A 20,278-nucleotide genomic window follows, 5' to 3' on the forward strand; every position below is an offset into this window, starting at 1 on the left:
AAGCCCCTTTTATGTTACAGACACTGTCAAATACCAATGTTTCTCTGGTTTTGATATTTGCCCACTGAGAGCAAACTTTACTGGATTTTCTAGGATAGTCTTTGACAGTGAAAAAGTCCATTATATTGTACTCTCTAGGGAGAGTAGTAATTAGAAGTCCTTTTTTTTTTTTTTTTTTCTGAGATATTATAGAGTGAGAAGATATTATAGAATCATATTTAACTTCTCTGTAAGATGTTACATAGGATTTATACATTTTATAATTCACAGTCTACAAATGTACTGACAACATGTGTGTATCCTTCTTGCTGGTTAAAATGGTAGTGTGAAATATAAATGGATAAACTAAAACCAAGATTTCCTCACAGTATTATTTAAGGAGTGTAACTTTAAGACAACCAAGATCTTAAGAGATAAAATAAGGACATCTTCCGTAAATCAGTAAAGCTAAAAAAAACAGCAGATTTTTGGAGTTTTTTAACTTTATAAAGAATTCTGAATAGGCAAAAAATATGTATTTTTCCCAATTTGCTATCATTTTATGCTTTTCTCACAGTTTTTCTTCTCTCTTCTCTACCCAGGCATTTTCTTGGGGTGTTTAATGGTTCCCTCAGGGCAGGATCAATTATTTATGACATACTTCTCTATGTAAGATTTATTTGGGAAAGCTGTTCCTATGGAAACTGCTGTTTCCAAACAGGCTTGTATTAACTTCAAACAATAGGATTACACATACAATAGAGAATACATCTTTTATTAGCGAGCATAATCTAATGACTTTGTCAACCAAATAAGTTGCTCAGACGAACAAAATCATACACTCTTAGAATCATAGAATGGTTTGGATTGGAAGATCTTTTAGTTCCAACCCATCATGCATGGGCAGGGTGAGCATCCACTAGATCAGGTTGCTCAAAGCCCCATCCAGGCTTGCCTTGAACACTTTCAGGGAGGGAGCATCCATAGCTTCTCTGGGTAACCACCTTCACACTAAAGAAATACATGCCAATATGTAGTCTAAGTCTATCTCTCTATTTAAAACCATCACGCTTCATCCTATCACTATTATGACCTTGTAAAAAGTCCCTTCTCAGTTTTCCTGTAGGCCCCCTACCTCCTGCTTATCTTCTAGTCTTTGTAGTCCTCCAAGCAGAAAGAAGTATAACACAACTGCAGAAGGTCTTTAATGGAAGAAAAATAACTTTTATTTACTTGAAAAAACAATTAGCCTTAAATAGAAGCTGTAGTGAGAACTACAAGTCCTCAGGTGTCCCCGATGATGAACTGGGAGCTTAGGCCCAGCTGTGCCCAATAATTAGGGCCTGCCCCAGCCAGAAATGGGCGGGGCTGAAGGGCAAAATAAAAGGCATGCTCCCAGAAGCAGACAAGACAAGAGATGAAGATGCCTGAGGAGAGGGATGGAAAGAGAGCTCTGGAGAAGAGCCGTGTCCCCGAGAGAAGGCTCGCCGTAACAAGAAGCAATTTAAGAATCTAATCTAATTAGTTGCTTTGGTGGTTTTATTTCTAGAGCTATGATACCTAGTAGTAATCTAGTCAAAGGAATAGGACAGGGCAGGTGGAAGGGGGCCTCATAGGAACATCCCAGTCCTCCAGTTGGGACACTTCCTTTGCATCCATCCAGAAGTTAATGCTAATAAAAGACCTTGCTTCTTGTTTTCACACAGACAGGTTTGTAGCACTTGATTATCTTCTTATCATCTTCTTAAAAGACATTAAAAAGGGAGTAATTCAGACAGGGACTAAACAACCTCCAAGGCCACAATATATAAAGGACATAGACCATGAACCCCATGTTTGAAAGTTCCAACAGCCTGAGATAAACTGTCTGCAGGACAATCAGAAGCAAACCCCTCAGTTAGCTACACTACAGCTCTTGAACAACTGAAGTGAGACACTGTCAACACAAGAATTAAAAAAATCTCTTGAGACTGGATGTAATTATTTGGGATCTGGGGCCTTTATAAAGAATTACTTTTAATGTTCTTCTATGATGAAAGCTACATACTGCTACAGAGCAGCTGAAAGACTCTTGGTGAAAATAATCACAGAAACGGTGACTCAGGAAATCTAGTGGGATGTCAGGTAGGTTTGATAGGTATTCTTGGATTCTAAGTAACCCTAGAAAAAAGAAGTTTGCTTCTTATCCTGAAGAACCCTAAAAACGAATCTGGACAAAGTGCTGAAGGAAAGTGTTGTCAGATTTGCCTAAGCTCAGGCAAAGGTGATAAAGTTGCCTCTCTTTCAGGGAAGAGGGCATTTTCCATTGGCTGGTAAAGACAAATTACTTTTGAAATATATAATTCTAGAATATACTACATATAATTCAATAGGTAAACAATAAAACTAATTTTTTAAGTAGCTGAGGTAAATTCTTTCCCAAAGGGGTCATTGAGAAGGTCCTTCCCCAGTAGGACCAATAAGAAACTCTCCACTCTGAAGGGATATGGTAAAAGTGTCAGCCCAGTTGCCTGTGATGTCTTCTATGTTTGCATGTGTTGTTTTATTTTTATTTTTTTTTTAATGAATGATTTGGCTTGTGCTGGTAGGTGCATTTACCTAGACTCACCCTTTGTGTGGCTGAACTGAATCTGTCTCAGTCTCATGCTGAGTGGACCGGATTTTGCCACCTTATTTCTAATGAATCCATCCAAGGATGTGTCACTAAGCTGCTAGGGGCATCATGCCTTCTGTCATGTAGACTGGTTTCCTAGGGATTAAAAATCCATTTTTGGGAAGAACTTACTTGTCCGTTTAGATATGAGGATGAAATACACATTGATTTCTTTTTCCCCTTCTCACCCCACAGAAAAGAGGCTGAAAGACTTGAATGGAGGAAACGCAGGAATTTCCATCCCCATGTCATTTTAATTTTTATGGTTTACCTTTTTATGGACTTTAGATCTCCCATCCAACTAAAAACTAAAAGAAAGCTTTTGATACATTTAGAGTTATTTATATTATCCTTAAAAAAAATCTAAACAAAATAGGGGGGGTTGAGAATATAAAATCTACTTTTAATTCCTAAATATAACGCTAGGTATTATAGGCATTCAGTAGAAGAAGATCACAAACTGCCACTTAAGTACACACATATCTCATTTTCCTTCAGCACTTTGTCCAGCAACTGCATTTTTGCCTTTGAACATTTTTCATAGCCACCAAAATGCTGCTGAAATTGGCACCAGCAAGGTTTAGCTCATACACATGATTCACAAAACAGCATTTTCGACCTTTTCTCATATGTGGGCTTGATCACCTGAGCCTGGTCTGACTGGCTGAACTTTTCATACAGCTCCACCTTATTGGAATTCTGGCAACAGATCCCAGCCCTGAGGTCCCTCACAGCCATCAGGTGAGCTCTCCTGCATAGCAGGAAAACACAGAAAGTGAAGGCAATGAAGTCTCCCAGTCAAGGCCACCCCTCTGTCCAGTCTGCAGCTGACACTTGACCAAATAAATTTCATCCCTCAGAAAGTTACCCTTGGTCTTAAGATTGTGGAATGGGTAACGTCTGTCTTTCCTTTCTTTGTTAATATATTTCTGTATTCACTGGAGAAGAGGTGTGCACCATCTAGGTAACCCAGGTTAATGTGAAGGTTATTATGTTTTTGAAACACTCTCAAGCTTTATTTTATGAATGAATTTTTAAAATTATGTTTGAAGGAAGGAGGAAGATCTCCAGAAAATTACAGGACAGTACAAATTTAATATCAGGTCCAGCACTGATTTGTTTCTGTACTTAGAGCATGAAATCAGTCAGTTCTCTTCAGAATTAGAGTGATCCCTTTTCTCTGACTTCTGTACTGAGTTTATATCTTTGATGATGTATTCCTTGAAAGTATTAATAATAGTTTTTAAAACACACATATACTAAGCTATTCATTCACTGGTTCCATCCTAATCAGCTAAAAAAAAAAAGCAACCAAAGTGGTGATCACTGTTTCATTAAATTCTTAGATCAATCCCAAAGACCAAATGAAAAGCTTTCTGTTCAACAGCAATATGTCCTTTAGAGGTCTGTCTGCTACAACGTGATATCAGTACCTCATAGGAGCTTTGTGCTGTTGGAAACATCTTTCTAACCATTCCACATGAAAACCTTGGGACTACATAGCAAAGACATTTGTAAGGATGAACACTCCCCTGGCTGCTTGAAGCCTCTGACTAGAAAAGCAAAGGGGTTATATTCACTCTGAAATTTCAGGACAAGAAGAAACAGACTGCTTATTTCAGTACAATTAGATTTCTTGTGCCTTTTGATCTGGTAATTCCCATTTATTTGTCTTGAGTGTTCAAGTATTTATGTTTTCTCATATGAAACAGTAAGGAAGCATTTGACCTACAGCTGGTCCAGGGATGTACACTGGCTGTATCTAGTACACAATACAGAGTACACAACACCCATCTTGGCTGCCAAACAGATTTTCAAGCCACTCAAGCTCTTCACTATGTTCTCAGCAGAGAATTATTTCTTTTTCTGCCTTAACATTTATCACCAAAACCAGGGTCTGATGGAGTCCAGCTTGTATCCTGCTGAGAGACGAGAGGAAAATTTTTGGGAAAAGAAAACAACCTCAGGATTTTTATGGAACAGAGTTCCACAATAGATCTGGTTGAGCCTCAGTCTTCCCAGTTTTCATGTGCACAACAAAACTCTTCTACTGAAATAGGTATGTGCCAACTAATAGCCAAATAGAATGTGAAGGAATCTGCCAGCAGCTTATTTTATTTGAACAAACTAGATTAAAAGAACAAGAAAATAATAATCTTCCTTCTAGCAATCCATGTGGTACGTCTTTAATATTATGAAACACTTTGATGATAGATGATCATGATAGATGATCTATCATGATAGATACCATCTATCATGATAGATGATATGAGAAACACCCATGTCTAGTTGCAGTATTATAATTCAGAGGATGAAATAATGAGCTGATTTTTGGTACTTGCCAACCCCAGCACTGGCTATTAAAAGGGGATTCCAGCCTGTAGGGTCTGGGTGACTGTGAAGGGACCATGAACACAACTTCATGAAAGTAGAGGTTATTGCATGTAGAAGACTGAGACGTGTACCTGGAAGAGGATTCAATTTCTGGGGAAAATAAAAGGGTGTCAAGTAGGATTTTTTTTTGGTGGTGTTATTTTAGGTGGGATTTTTTTATAAATTCTGAGAATGTTAACTTATCTTGAGAACCATAATGGGATCTGGACTGTGTGAATCTCTCTTGAAAGAGTTCAGGTAGAAATGCAACAATCCATGAACATTCTACTTAAAAATGATTGATGTCCTGTTAAAACCTGAATGGAAAATACACAAATTCCCCTGATTTTCTCCTAAGGATTTACATTATATGATTTTAAGGATGCCAAACATAGTTCCTATTAATCACCACCTAAACTTATTACAGCTCTCTCTATATATTGTAGGCCATTTTTACTTCCAGAAAATCATTAGTTCATAAATCTGTGATAAACTTCTATTCATTTCAATACTGAGCCGTGCATTACCACCTGAAAAACCCTAGGGTGTACAATTAAGAGAGCAAGTGAATCATAAATACAAACAATCCTTGGAGCATATTTAAACCTTGAATGGGAACATAGGGTCAGTTTTAGTTAACCATTTGGATAAATTTAGCCTTTAATGGATTCTAGAACCAACAAAATTATTTCCTTTTTTTAGACATGCTAATGGAAAGAGAATTAAGAGAAAAATTGTCTTGCAGTGTAAGCACAAATTTGTTGGACTAAATCAACAAATGAGAATATGAAACTCAGAAGTCTAGGCTTGTTATCCAAGCTGAGAAATGCAAAACATATGTATGGCAGAGAAATAAATGAGAGACGAAATTCTGACTACAGTTACACGAATAAAATTTCAGTGATCATACTTGAGCTATATAGTGGTAGGTTTTAAAAATACTGCCTTTTTAGTCAATTAAGGGGCTGGTTTGGTAGTACATTTCAAATACACTTCTTTGACCTGAAACCATCTCTTTAAAATGGCAATTTAATGCTTTAGAAAATTAATATTTGCTGCAGAAATTTTCCTTTAAAAATATCAGAGCTTGATTCAATCTTTACATAGATTTTCAGTGTGTGAGCCAAAGCCATTATAGAGACACATTTCTGAACTATAAAGAATGTACAGAAGTCCATTTCACATTAATTGTCAGAGCAAGCAAACCACTTCCAACAAAGCAAAACAAAAAAAAATTAGATGGAAATCATTCCTTACAAAAACCTACACAGGAGACTATTTTTATCATTGGATTCTGCTTAGCTCAGTTGACAAGAAAATAGTATTAAGGGATATGCAGACCAGGTTATCATTCTCCCTCATGAAGTTCTATAAGTTCCTGGAGGCAGGTAGCTTCAGAAAGAAATGGTCTCCACCACCTGGCTCCATGTTGTAGTCAGATCCACATTATTGGCATAATAAGTACAGAAGTGGGGCTTTTTCACCTGTGCTGCATGTGTGGCATTTGTCCTGGAGATGGAGGAAAGGTGGTCTGGGGTAGGAAGAAATGACAGCTGCCCAAACTTCTGGCTGGTGCTTTTCAAGTGTATTCTCAGGTGTGGGCAGTCTTAGAAAAGGAATACATGCTAGATGAGGAACAACCTGTTCCAGGAGCATTCTGGTTCCTATTCTGAGATGAACATCAAACAATATCACTCAGATAAGTCAAGGCAGATTTGTTATTACCAGAAGTCTAAAATCTACACAGTGGTACAACTGGAAAAAATCAGTCTCTGAAACCTCCACTTTTTCAAGAGAGACCTTGTTTGAATAATGCTGGTTTTGGGATTAATCTTGCCTGTGGACCACGATTCTAGTATTTTAACATGCAAATACACTCCATACACTCCAATTTATAGGGTAGAGGGGGGGCAGCAGCATACTTGTAGCTACGATCTTGCATCTCTCCTGTACTTTGTGTTTCTTTCTTAGGTTTGAAAAGGCCCTTATTCCTTGAAATCCATACACAGGAGAACAAAAATACCATACAGAAATGAGCTTCCACATCTCTTATCTCTGTGGAGCTTCCACAGAGGTCTTGTCTCCCCACACTTTGAGGCCCTTAGTAGAAATGTATAATAGTGTCACACAAGCCATCAGTGTGCATATCCTTGGGAAATATGAGGTAGGTCATTTCTCCTGCTTTCTAATAGGAAGTAAAAAAGAAATTGTAATAGATCAAATCCACCCTTGATAAGGCTGGAGTGATTTTGGTAAGAAGGAAGAAGTGTGACGATCTAATCATGCTTACTGTCCTTTCCTCTTCATTTCTAATTTCTGTTACCTGTCTTGTAAAGCAACAAAAAATCTTGGGAGGTGAAAGGAGAAGGTGCCTGTCAGGCTCAGCTCTCAGCCAAGCAGATGAGCACACAGGGTCTGTAAAAGCACCTTCCTGGCTCCATCTCAAGCATAACTGCAGAGAGCAGGTTAAGTGCAGGAGAGAACCACAGGCAATGCCACTTCTCCACAGCAGTCAGGGCTTTGCTCACATAGGGAAAACATACAACGTTTGCAATGGCCAGAGTGTAATCTCACCTGTGGTTTTATATTCACTACTTGTATTGGGAAAAAAAATGCTAATGGTGGAGCTCTGTTCTGCATTCCACAGGAATAATGGTATATAAAGTAATTAGACTCCCTTATAGAATTGCCAGTGAATAAATAATAATTAATGGATTGTTTTAACGCGTTACTACAATTTCGATATCAGTGTTGTACCTGAAATAAGGGGGAGCTATTTTAAGACATTACTGATCATGTGCCATTCTCATTTCCAAGGGTAAACTACCAAATATAAAACTGGTCATTGAGAAGCTCCAAGGGAATATTGAAGAGCTCATACTGTGTGTTTATGCTTTTAGGCAGAGCTAGCACAGAAAAATCTCTTATGATGCACAACTCTCATGTAGACCAGAGAATATTGTTTGTTTTCTGTGGACCACAGAAAAGTACCAAGTGCCCAGCTCCTAATACCTTCCCTCACCAGCAGACTACTTTGCTCATGCTACTAAGAACTTGTGAAAATGTGAGGAAAGCAGTGGTTTGAATGTGATTGCTTCCATGGGTCATCATTTCCTTTTGCAAGGACCACCTTGGAGGCCTAAAAAACAACCTCCAGGTTTTTCTAGCCACTTCCTCCCATCCTTCCATTTCTGTATGCCAAGAGAAAAAACAAGGAATAGAGACAGATTATGCTTCAGAGAAAGTTTCAGAGGAACTGAGTGATAACTTTATAAAAAAAGTGAAGTGTGACAGCTTCTCAATAGGAATTTAAGCTTCTAGTGCAAAATTCCTGAAAAATTTAAAGTTTGATATTTCTGATAGTTTCTCTATTTAATCATCTATTTCATTGAAAGAAATATTTAGTGCTGTATCTATCATATTGTTCTAAAAACCTAATGATGGATCAAAGTTGTCAGTAGTCAGCTGACACTTAGGATCTCAATCCCTTTGAGGCAAAGAGTAGAGCAAAATGTGCTTTTGGCTTGGCAGATGAAAAAAAAGTTAAAAAGTACTGAACTTATTATTTTTAAATATAAGCAATTATCAGGATTAACTGAGTATGCTTCCTAACCATTTTGACTTGAAAATTCCTATGGGTTCTCCAAATTTCTACCAGCTGCTGGGGCTTCCCAACCCCCATCCTTTTGTAACCAGGATAATCTCTATACAGGTATCTGAACAGGCTACTCCTGTCCTCTCTCATTTGTCAGCCCAAGATGTTTTTCATCATTTGACAGTATACACAGGTTATATTCTCCTTTTAATCTGTAATAAGTTTAGGAACTAAGTGTGGAGAATGAAAAGGTCTGTAATGCTTAACTCATTACTTGTACAAATAGATGCCTGTTACTTTTCTTACTTTTCATAGAATCATAGAATAGGCTGGGTTGGAAGGGACCTCAGAGATCATCGAGTCCAACCCTTGATTAACTACTGCTGCAGTCACTAGACCATGGCACTGAGTGCCACATCCAGTCTCTTTTTAAATGTCTCCAGGGGTGTCTTTTATTCACATCTACACATTCTGGGAGTGAACTAAAGTTCAGATAAAGAATCCAGTTATTTCCGCTGCTAAAAGATGGCCATCTGGTCAAACTATGCTTATCTCATTCCCTTACTGTGAACAGGTACACTTTTCTTTCAGACTGATTAATCTGAAATATTTACCTGATTTTTTAATATAGCTTGTTCTCTTGTGAGATAATACTTTTTTATTTGTTCCAGTTTTCAATTAAAAATACTTCTATAATTAATACAAGCACAAGAAATTAAACTCTGACCACAGGAGAATTGGACACTTCTCCCTTGTTAGGTTTGTCTCTCACTACATGAAGATAACTTTCTTCAGTAGGACAGATATTTTTATAAAATATACGTGATATGTCATCATGTAGGCTTAATGATAAAGTACTATTTTATTTTTTTTCCTTCAAAAAAGAAAGTCAGAAGCAGAGCTATTACTGAAACAGGTCTGATGCCATCTAGCCCTGGAAATTTTCCTTTCCTGGAATCCCAAGTAAATAGGAAGCAGCAGCAGAAGTAAAAAAACCAACCAAACAAAAAACCCAATCGTGATATGAAAACAGGGAATTGTAATTTACAGTTGATGTCACCGATATGAGCTCTGTGTATCTGGGAGTAATACATAATACAGGAAAAAAATGTTTAAATGGCTGCCTTAATTTCAGTTAGCTTGGTCAGTGTTCCTTTGTGTGCATTTTGTAAGCTGATGGGGTACTATTCTATCAGGTTTATTGCTGCTTTCTCCCAAGAATCTCCAACATGTGCTTTTCATTAAGAGCAGTGTTATCTTCTAAGCAGCACAGTGAAGCTCTCTTCGTAGAGTAACAATTCTTGCTATAGGTTCTATTTCCTTTTATTTTTGTGAAGCTTTTCAAATGTAGTATGATGAATTTTTCTAAAATGCCTGTACCTTCAATCTGTTCTCCTCTGTGGCTGGAAGATCTGGCACAAATTTAATTGCCGGTTTTGTATCTTTTGGTGGTATATTTGTATTATTTCTTCCTTTTCATTCAGAATCCAGAAATTTGGTTATTTTCTCAGGATATTTTGAATTTTTATGCTTGTCAAAGGGAACTGGATTTTGCTTTGTAGCAGCATTCTCTTGTAAATCATCTCTGTCAGTCACATACAGCAGGTGCAAAGTATGGATTTCTCTTTCATATCTGGGAATATTTTGAAGAGGAAAAATAGCCTGTTATTCATTCACCTTCTGTTGGTGTTTAAAACCAATCCCAAATGAACAAGGGTAGACTGTTCACCATTAGATTTTCATTAATTGCAAGTTAATTCTTATTCTTGACCAGCTTTTTCACTGATCAATCTTATTTTAGAGTAGAAAACAATCCTTATGGGGTATTTTTTTGCAGAAAGGCAGAGCCAGAGAGTCACTAGTGATATTACAGCACCCTCAGCCCCCAGCTCCAGGGTGGTAGAAACAAATAGCAGGGCTGGGGAGGGATGGGGACAGACATAGCAATTTCAAGTGAGCACAAGAAATTACACAGGGTGTGCAAGGGGGGAGAGTTACAACTGGGAATAAGAAGCACCTTTTTTAGTGTTGCAGCTACAGTCAGTGTAATAAACAGCTGCCACCTCCCACCAGTAGCCCTGTCACTGTCAGGTCTTCAGAGATTCAGTCAGATTGTGTCACTGTCCCTGATCAAAGCAAGAGGCTGATGGAATAAACATCCTGACCCTCTGAGCTGCTTATAATAAGGCCCAACAATACTGCTTTCTCCAACTGTGGGCAATCCAGACAAGTTCCTCAAGTTGTGTTTGCTAGAAATCGATTCTTAATGAGCAGCTTAGGTGGAAGACAAATGAAAACATCCTATCAATACTGGCAAAATGTCACAAAGGCTTATTTGGGATTCATCATCAACTCATCTTGCTGGGTGTGAATCCCCATGTAATTTTCTTTGAATCATAATTGTAGCAAATAATCCTTATAGTATTTCCCTGAGGAAAGCATTCCCTCTGGTTTCTAGAGGAAAAATAACAAATTTCTTGCAATGCAGCCATTTTTATTACATATTGTTCAGTCAGGAGAGAGCAAGAAAGCAAATTTTTTTTTCTAGGAAGCTGGGTGGTTTGGTAACTGAAAATTCTGATGCTGCAGGAAAATGACTACATGATATGACAAAAAATTTGCCAAGAACCTGTTGCTACTTTGGTTTGAAGAAGGTGCTGGAATGGAAAAAAAAAATTTTTTTTTTCAGTAGTTTATACTTCCAAACTTCAAAGTTGCAATATTTTTCAATTCTATGGAAGGTACCCCAGAATTAAAAAAAAAAAAAAAATTAACAGAAGTTTTAAGGTTCTCACAAAGATAAACCTTTCTCTATTACAGAAGCTGTATATCCTAGGTGACAAGTGGAGAGTCTCATCACCAGATAAGTCAGCAGCTGGGACAAGATTAATTAGCAAAGCTGAAGAGGTTGTTGTGCCTGAACCTGTAAAACAAAGAGAAAAAATACCCTCATTCTTAGACAAAACTTCAGGAGGGACTTTAATAACTTCTTTCTTTAAACATGACTAAGATTGAGGTTCCATTCTCCTACTGAGAGCTGATATATACTTTAGATATATTGGAACAGCTGAATGCAAGTGATAGTCAACCACATAAGAGAGATCATCTATAATATTTTTTTCAGGACAGTTCTCACATTTACTGACATAAATGTAGAGTTACTAATGTCAGAAAACAGCAGTTCTCGTGTGGATTATCTATGACTACATCTGTCAGCTTGATTTAAGCTTAATTTTAGAGCTGTGTTTTAACTCATATTTCTTGTAACATAGAGCTGAAGTTCATCATTCACTAAGGGGCAGTAAATGTAATGAAGGTGAAGCAAATTTTTTTTCAAAATAAGAATGGATGTAGCTAGTTGGGGTATGCAACTGTAGAAATAATTTTCTAACTTCAGTGGTTGTTTATTATTATTTTATAAATAAATGTGTGTGCACACATAAAACTTTAGAGCTGGTATCTCGTCATCATAATGTCCTTAGCTTTAGCAATTCTCTTCTTGTGCAGATGTACCCAAATGTGGGACATTTGGTTGCTGGAATAATCCGAATGTGGGGCATTTGGTTGTTGGAATAATCCCACTGTGAGCCCTATTTTAGCCACTCCCAAGCCACAACTCTGAAGCAATATATGTGAGTCTTGCTTGTGATGGTGTGGCTGCTGCTGCTGCAAGTCCAGTGGGGAAGGGACTTCCGCAGTGGACAGCTGGGAAAAATGGGAATGATCCAGAAAAGGACAGTGCCTCTGGCCTGGGAGGAGATGCAGTGTACAGGAACAGAGAGGCACCCAAGAGGTCTTGAGGAAAGCCTCTGAACAATAAAATGTCCTGTTGGGGGCAAACCAATTCTGTCACAAGTGTTCTGTCACCTAACCAGCTGGAGGAGTGGCTGAGGTGCCTTTGTAACCTGTGACCTGTTAGTGGTGGTGACAGCTGAGGAGTGAATTGGGGAAGTTCTGGGGCTGCCCTGGTATGGGAAAGGCAGGAGGCTGCTTCACAGCTTGAGGAGATACAGCTTAGAATTGCATTCATAACCTAAGTTTCCTGTTTTGTTGGCTTGGATTTTAGTTTGGTATTTCCTGCATATGGCTCTGGAGAAGAAGATGACCAGGGACAGCTGCCTTTGGGCCATTTTCTCATTGTTTGCATTGCTTTACTCTTTTCAGCATTCAGCCAGTAAGTCATCTAGGCAGGGGTAACCCAGCAGAATTTGTTTTTTTCTTGTGTTCCCATAAAGTTCCTTCTGCTTTTACCTTGAAAGAAATAATCAGGAAACAAACAAGGAAAAGCAAACCCTGCCTGGGCATAATGAGGACCCAAATCCCTCCTTTAAAATAGAAGCTTTTCCTTGGGACATCTGACAAAATTGTGCCAAGATCCAAGGGAGATGCTGCTCTGTTAGGTTGTGAAACAGCTGCCCAAGGAAAGGAACAGAAATCTTACTGTGTGAAACACTTTAAATTGAACTGCACAGATCATTGGCATATATACTGCAGGGAGTACTTGTGTACGGCTAAAGAAGTAAGTTAGATGAACTTAAAGGTCTTTTCTGTATCTTCAGGCAGTGACCCTTTGGAAGCAAAGCTTTTGGAAGCTGAGGGGAAGCTTAGCAATGGCAGACAAATACAGTGTGTGTGACAACCAATAGCAAATTAGGGGATTAACCTTTCCTCAACACAAGGTAGTGTAATGAAAACGGAGGAAAGAAATTTAGGTGTGATATTCAGAAGACTTTCCTGCCATGTAAAGGGACACAGTCCTAGGAAATAGACCATCAAGAGAAACAAAGAGACTCAAAGGAATTAAAGCTAAAACTGATGAGTATCTAAACTGGCTGGCATAGTTGAGAGGAGCTAGTTCAGTGCAAAGGTATGGTCAGGATTTATTGCCTTCATTCCTGATGCACTGTGTCCTGCTACCTTCCCAGTCAAATGTAATCTCAGTATTTGATGGTTTCTAATATTGAGATTTAAAAAAAAAAAATCTTCATAAGTACATCAAAGGCATGACATTGCTTTTGTTAGCAGTGTAAATCACATGGGAGAAGCCACCATATATCATGGTGAGGGGGGTTCCTAATGCAATCTGCAACCTCTGGGGAAGAATTTAACCTCCAGGATGCTGAAAACTTGTGTATATACTCATGAAAAAATTGCTGTCTCCTTCAGGTCACCTTACTGGCTCCCATTTATATTACCTCCAAGATTCTGCTACCATTAGATTGCTTTGACTTTTTCCCTGGTGCTTACACTATGTCAACTTCAGCTCACAAAGGTGAATATAGAAGTGGTGTCAAAGATGGCAGACATCAGGTATTGCCATGCTACCTGATACTTGAAGGAGTGGGACTCAAAGAGGATTTGCCTGAAGATTCTTTCCCAGAAACTCTTACTTGCAGATGGATCCAAATGAAAATATAACTTGAACAGAGTGTGATTCTTTTTCAAGCTTTTTTCTCTATATCAGTCATTAAAATGAACCAGAATAGTTTCTGCTAAGTGTTCACCATTGAATGTAGAGAAAAAGAGGAGGAGCTCTCCTTACACTGTCTGTACTGCCTGAACAAATGAAGCTGTGGCTCTTACTGCAAAATATGGAGGGCCTGTAGGATTCCTTTCTCCTAGTGCCTGTCTGCAAGAGTAATTTTGTAAGGTGATTTTATAATATGTATTTTCCCCTACCTGAAACCCACTGAAGTTAATAATCTTGATGGATTTAGCAGCTCTTAAATTAAGCCTCTATCCTCTCTGTGAGAATATCTGCAGCTTTCCCATAAAACCAGGATGGTGCTAGTGAAAGGAATGATGGGTGAAAGATTTCTATACTAGCACATCATTGTTTATGAAAGTGTCATTTACTGTCCCTACTAAAATTAATTTACAAAACAATTTGCAGTGCAAATCTCACTTCAATAGTCTGCCTGCAGAATTACTTATCATAAATTAGCTCATTTTAAAATTGGTGAAGTTTGCAGAATGCTTCATTCCCCCTGGACTGAGAGCTCTCCACACACTGTCTCATAGGGGTTAAAAAAGTAATTACTGAAGATCACCCTTTTCCAGATGAGTGCTGTGGACTGTTCAACCACTTATTTACAATTTAAGCCCAGGGTCCTCACTGAAATAGGTTTTTAGGTGCCTTTTAGGAGGCTAATTTTTTTTAAATTTAAATTTATTATATGAGAAAAAAATCAAAAATCATGCTTTCAATTGTGTGGTGTAATTGAAGCTGTTACTTTTGTGGAGAATGAGAGAAACAATGGAATAAGATTGTGTTCTACTTTTTTTTTTTCCCCTCTCTGTCTAACACATACTGCTTCCTGATCCAACATAATTTCTTCTTTTTTCTTTACATGTAGATTGAGTGACAAACAATAGTTTATTTTTCAATGGCTATATTGTTTGAGACTTTTCATAAATAAAAAAATAGAGTTTAATTTTTTTCTTTCATAAGTATCTTTAAACATTTAAGCATCTGATACAGAATACAAGGGGATAAAGTCATACTTGTTAAAAATAACAGCTCACTAGTAGTCAAATTATGTAGTTGTTTTTGAAAAAGTTACTGTATGCAACTAACACTGGAACACTTATTTTCTTATAATCAGGTTCATGCTACTTGAAAACAAGATGATTTGTTTTTTTCCTAAACTCTCCCAATGTGGGTTTTTTGCTATTAGTCTGTATACTTAAAGCAGTGAGTTCTGCTTATTGTGGAAGACTCAGCTCATGTTCAAAGGCTTTGAGTTTCCTTTGGTGTAAGTGAGTTGAAAACAGTTTAGCACTTCTCTTTTAAACCATCTCAGATTCTGCTTTTCGTTTTGGCCTTTTTCACCCCTTTCCATCCATGTCAAGCAGCATTGCTGAAAAGGTACTGAGGTGCAGATCTGTGAAGTTATAAAGTGCTGATCTGTTTGAAGTCGATGTGATTTGCATTCCTAACTGCTTTTGAGCAGCCAAGCCAGAAGGATACAGCAATGTGAAAACACATACAAAGTAAACCAATTCCAATTTAAATTTTAATGTTGTTGCCTTCAGTCCTTTAAGAAAAAAAAAAAAAAAAAACAAAACAAAAACAAACCTAGAGGAAAATGTTTCAGTGGCCTTGAAAAAAGAAATTATTTCTTGTTGATCCTTCCTTTGTGGTAATTTTAACACAAGTGAAATAATGCAACAAGAAGGAACTCCCAGGTTGTCTCCTGTCACTTCTGGCTCTTTACCTAGAAGTATATGTATGTCAATAACACACACTTGCTTTTCCTGGGCTGTAATGCCTACTCTTTGAGTTTCACTGAAAGGCTTTGTGCTGCAGTGATGAGAGCAAACAATACCAAAGAATTCAGTAGGGATTCATCCCAGGTATGAGATAGAGATCAGAACAGTGCTCACTTAGCTCACATTTCAAATTAAAAAGTCAGGCTCATGATACACTGAAGCTGTTATATTTCATAGATCAACAAAGCCCAAAACTCTCAACTTTCAGGTAAACTGATATAAAAAAAGCATAAAATGCAGCAATGGTTTCAGACTTATACATTGCATTGAAGTGTATGCTGCAAATCTGAAAAAATTATCATACAAGTTATGATCTATAAAGTCCCTTGCAGGTTGGATGGACAGGATGCCACACCAGATGATACCTGGTAAAACAAAGGAACAATTTGCCAATAGCTGCTGTGTTTCCCTACTCAGTCACTGAGAGCATGTTGCAGCCTTTAGCCTATTGCTTGAAGCCCATCCAAACCATCTGCACCCATATATCCACAACAAAAGGTTGTGGAGTGTCAAACTTGCACTTTGTCTAAAAAGGCAGTTTCTCTGACCTCCTAATTAAGTCAACTATTGATTTCAGGAGTTTGTAGCTGGCAGCATTAATTATTTTGCATGAAGTAGTTGAAAGATGCAACTTCTGTGAAAGCTGTGTGCAACACATTGCTGCATTACAACTGGGGAGGGCCTCCTGGAATCTGTCAGCCCAAAATCCAGTGAAATAACTGGAATTAATCTGCTGGAAATCATAATGACCAGACACAACGTTTGGATCCTCTCGTAATCAGCACCAGCAACCCATTTAAACAAACTCCTTTCTGTGGGAAACATGAAGGACTGAAGATCTGTTGCACGAAATTTTCCAAGTGTTTTTTAATGGATACACATTGCTGCTAATGATGTTTGACTATAGCCCTATAAATCCTTGTAAGAAGCTAAAGATGATGAATGAAACATTGATGTGAGCCACTCAGCAACAGATGGTAAAATATCACTCTTTCAGTGTTTGGGACAGAGTTTTAAACAGATAGGTGCTGGAATGCTCTTATCACAAATTCTCTTTAGATTGCAGACAATGTGAATGAATTATATCTACGTGGAGGTTTTTTTCTTTAAAAAAAAAATAGGAAAGAAATTTAAGTCTTCAAGTCTTCTTAAAACAGCTTTATATTGTAAAAAACAGAGGACCAAAGAGAATTAACCTTTCCCCCATGTAATCAGTAATTTTGCAGTGCATTTCATGTTCAATCTGACATCATGTAAACATGAACAAGCAGATTTTTTGTTCTGAAACAAGGTATCCACTCAGAACTACATCAGTAAATTTCCCTATTGACACTAATTCATAAAATTAAAGGTGGAGGACCATGAGTGCCTGCTCTTTAGTACTGGAAGCTTAAGTGGCATAGAGATTATACAATTTACTTTTATACAAATATTTCACCCTTGACCAACAGATGATGCAAACCTACATGCTACTCCAGAGACCTGTTGAAAGGCTTCTTTTTTTCTTTGTTTCTTTTTACTGACCAGTTTGTTGTTATATGCTCTTCATATCAGGCTTTCTTCAACTCTGGGTATCTCACTTTCCCTTTGGCTGAGTATGTCCTTAACATTCCTCCCCATAAATTTTGTCAGCTGTAATTTTAAGAACCTATTTATTTATTTATCCTCCATAGTCCCTACAGCATCTCTTCCAGGCCTTTAACAACTTCCATCCCTGACCCTTCCTCTTGCCCATTCCCAGCCTGAGTTTCTTCTTCAGCACTTTCTTCCCTTTCACCTGTATGAGCTGCTCTGCCCAGTTTCTATGGCTGCTCTCCCTACTGTAATAATCTGTCTTCATGGGTTTCAAGATAAGAACTTGATTACTTCAACTAATTAATTAATTAATTAACGGGACCTAAAATTTGGGTCATAAATTCTTTTTCTGCCTACAAACATTCCCATTTGCCTGAATACTTTTGTACAAATTATGTGGACAAATTCTCTTTCCTTTGAATAATTTCTATGTTTAACGTAAAATCCCAGGTTTTCCTTCTAACTTTCAAGACACTGTCCATGTCCATTTCTTGCTGCTTAGCTGCTGGTGTTATCTTCTTCTGTGAACTTTCATTTTGACCCATTCTGCCAATGTGTCAGGCTTTGAATTTGGTTTCTGACTTCTCTCAGTGGCTTCACACTCTCCCATGCCAATATTTTATGCATATTTTCATTGCACTGAATTAATTGTTAGGCTGAAAAACTTCCTCCATTGAATCCTGCCTTAAACTCATTTTTCTTATGACACTGACACAATTAATTTAATGACAACTGTATCAAGAATCCAAACACTTGAATGTGCAAAATGGCTTTGCAAGATTCAGAAAACGTATGTATGCATATACTGACCCTTCCAAGTTAAAGAATTCTTTGCTGTTACTCTTGTCTTGTTGTCTTGTTCCTTAATGCTTACTGAAGTTTTTGGTTAAAAAAAATTAAATCAAGTCCAGGGGCCACATCCTCAGAATTCATCTGGTTCATCCTGCAGTCCTACAGATTATTTCAATTGTTTTCCAGTATCTATTTTAAAGTAATATAAATTTTTTATTCTCTGGGAGCACAAGCATATGCAATGTATTTCTTTCCCTGCCACCAACTTAATTGTACATTAAGGAACTAGCCTAACAATTATCATTATTTATATAATGAAATACCTTCAAATTCATACAATTATTGGGGTTTTGTTGTTTTTTGAGTTGTTTGGATTTTTCCCCCCAGGGGAAAGAAACTCAAATCCATGAAATCTCACAAATAAGTTAGAAAATTAATTCCTAATTACATTGTTGTCTGTTAGCACATTTAAGTGCATCTCATTAACACTTTGAGGCATGTGAAAGGATCATATCTATATCCTGAAGATATATATTCTTTTGCTTCTCTAGAACTTGAAAAATAGTTTAACATAAAAGGCAAGCTGGAAATACAAGGGAAGCAGCCATTGGAAATGCATGGAAATTCTTCTTGTGAAAATTTACTTTTAAATTGATCTAGAAATGATACAGAAAACTTAGACACACTATTGAAATTATTAAAATATTGTATTATTCCATGCACAACAAAATAGGCTCTTACGAAGAGCCTATTAAATGCTAGTGATAGGGTGGTTTCTACCCATACAATGTAGACAAGACAGTATATAAATGCTAAACAAAGATACCTAAAAGCAGGTATATAAACCAAGCAGAATTAATAAAGCAAACCAAATGACTAAAAATGTAGCCTTGAGGTAAAACCTCTAGCCTTGCCTGAAAAATGAGGCAACATTTTTAACAGTGCTGTTGGGTGTTCACTGCAACATCACACCAAGGTCACATCTCACCAAAATTTCTCCTTAAGGATGCACAAACAGTCATTTGTTAATTTGCTGCCTTTTGTCTTTCAGCCAAGGACATTTTTCTTGATCCAGGGTCCCCACAGAGTTCAGCAGGAATTTCAAGATCACCACAGCTGAGCAGCTTGGCATGAAATATCTCTTGGGAGTCTGAGTGGTCACAGGAGGGCCAGGGCTGGATGCAGCCCCAGGATTTGTGCTGCTCACATTGTGTTACCAGCAGCACGATGCTGTGTCCCCATGAAGAGCTGGAGTGGCCTGAGACACCCTGAAACTGAGATAACAAAGTGTGTGGAGCAGAGCTTGCTGTTAGCATGCCTTGCCCGGTTTCATCCTTCAAAAAAGGAGTGGGGCCACCTGGGGACATTTTCTTGCCTGCAAGCTGCACCCACAGCTCTTCCTCCCTGTGATTCTTCAGAGAAACAGATACTGCCCTGAAGACAGGGAACCAAAGGACTTGGGGTTTTGGGGTGAGGTTCTCAATGAATCTGGTTAGCCCGACTAACAGGGTCTAGAACAATGTTCCAGACTGCAAAACAGGACATGTTCATCTTCATTGTAGAGCTTGACCCTGCTGAGCTTATCTCACAGATAAGTGTAGGTGTTAGTGGTTCCTGCTTGTGTTGATGAATCTCACTGTCTAACCACTCTTTTTGTCACCAGCAGGACCTACTCTGCAATGAAGATGTGGACATTGTATTACCTTCCAGTAACTGCAATGATTTTTGAAAGTATTGATTAAGCTCCCCACTGAATTAAATTATATCTGAGTGCTTTCAGGGGTGAGCACCTGTGTTCAAGAAGTTACTGATGTACAACTTGTGATCTCCCAATCCTGATTCCCTGCTCCACATTTCACCATGATCTTAGCAAATCCTGTTCTTACCCTGGATGAAGTTCCCTTGGTGCAGTCTGATGTCCTGTGGATGGGGCAGCACTTCAGGCAGGTGTGAGCCATCCCCTGGTATTGCTGGAGCTGCAGGCATCACATCTGTTAATTATATGTATAAGCAAGTAAATGCTTGGTGGGTCAGGGCCT

This window comes from Heliangelus exortis, chromosome 3, assembly GCF_036169615.1.
Source record: "Heliangelus exortis chromosome 3, bHelExo1.hap1, whole genome shotgun sequence".
In the NCBI taxonomy this organism is placed as follows: Eukaryota; Metazoa; Chordata; class Aves; order Apodiformes; family Trochilidae; genus Heliangelus; species Heliangelus exortis.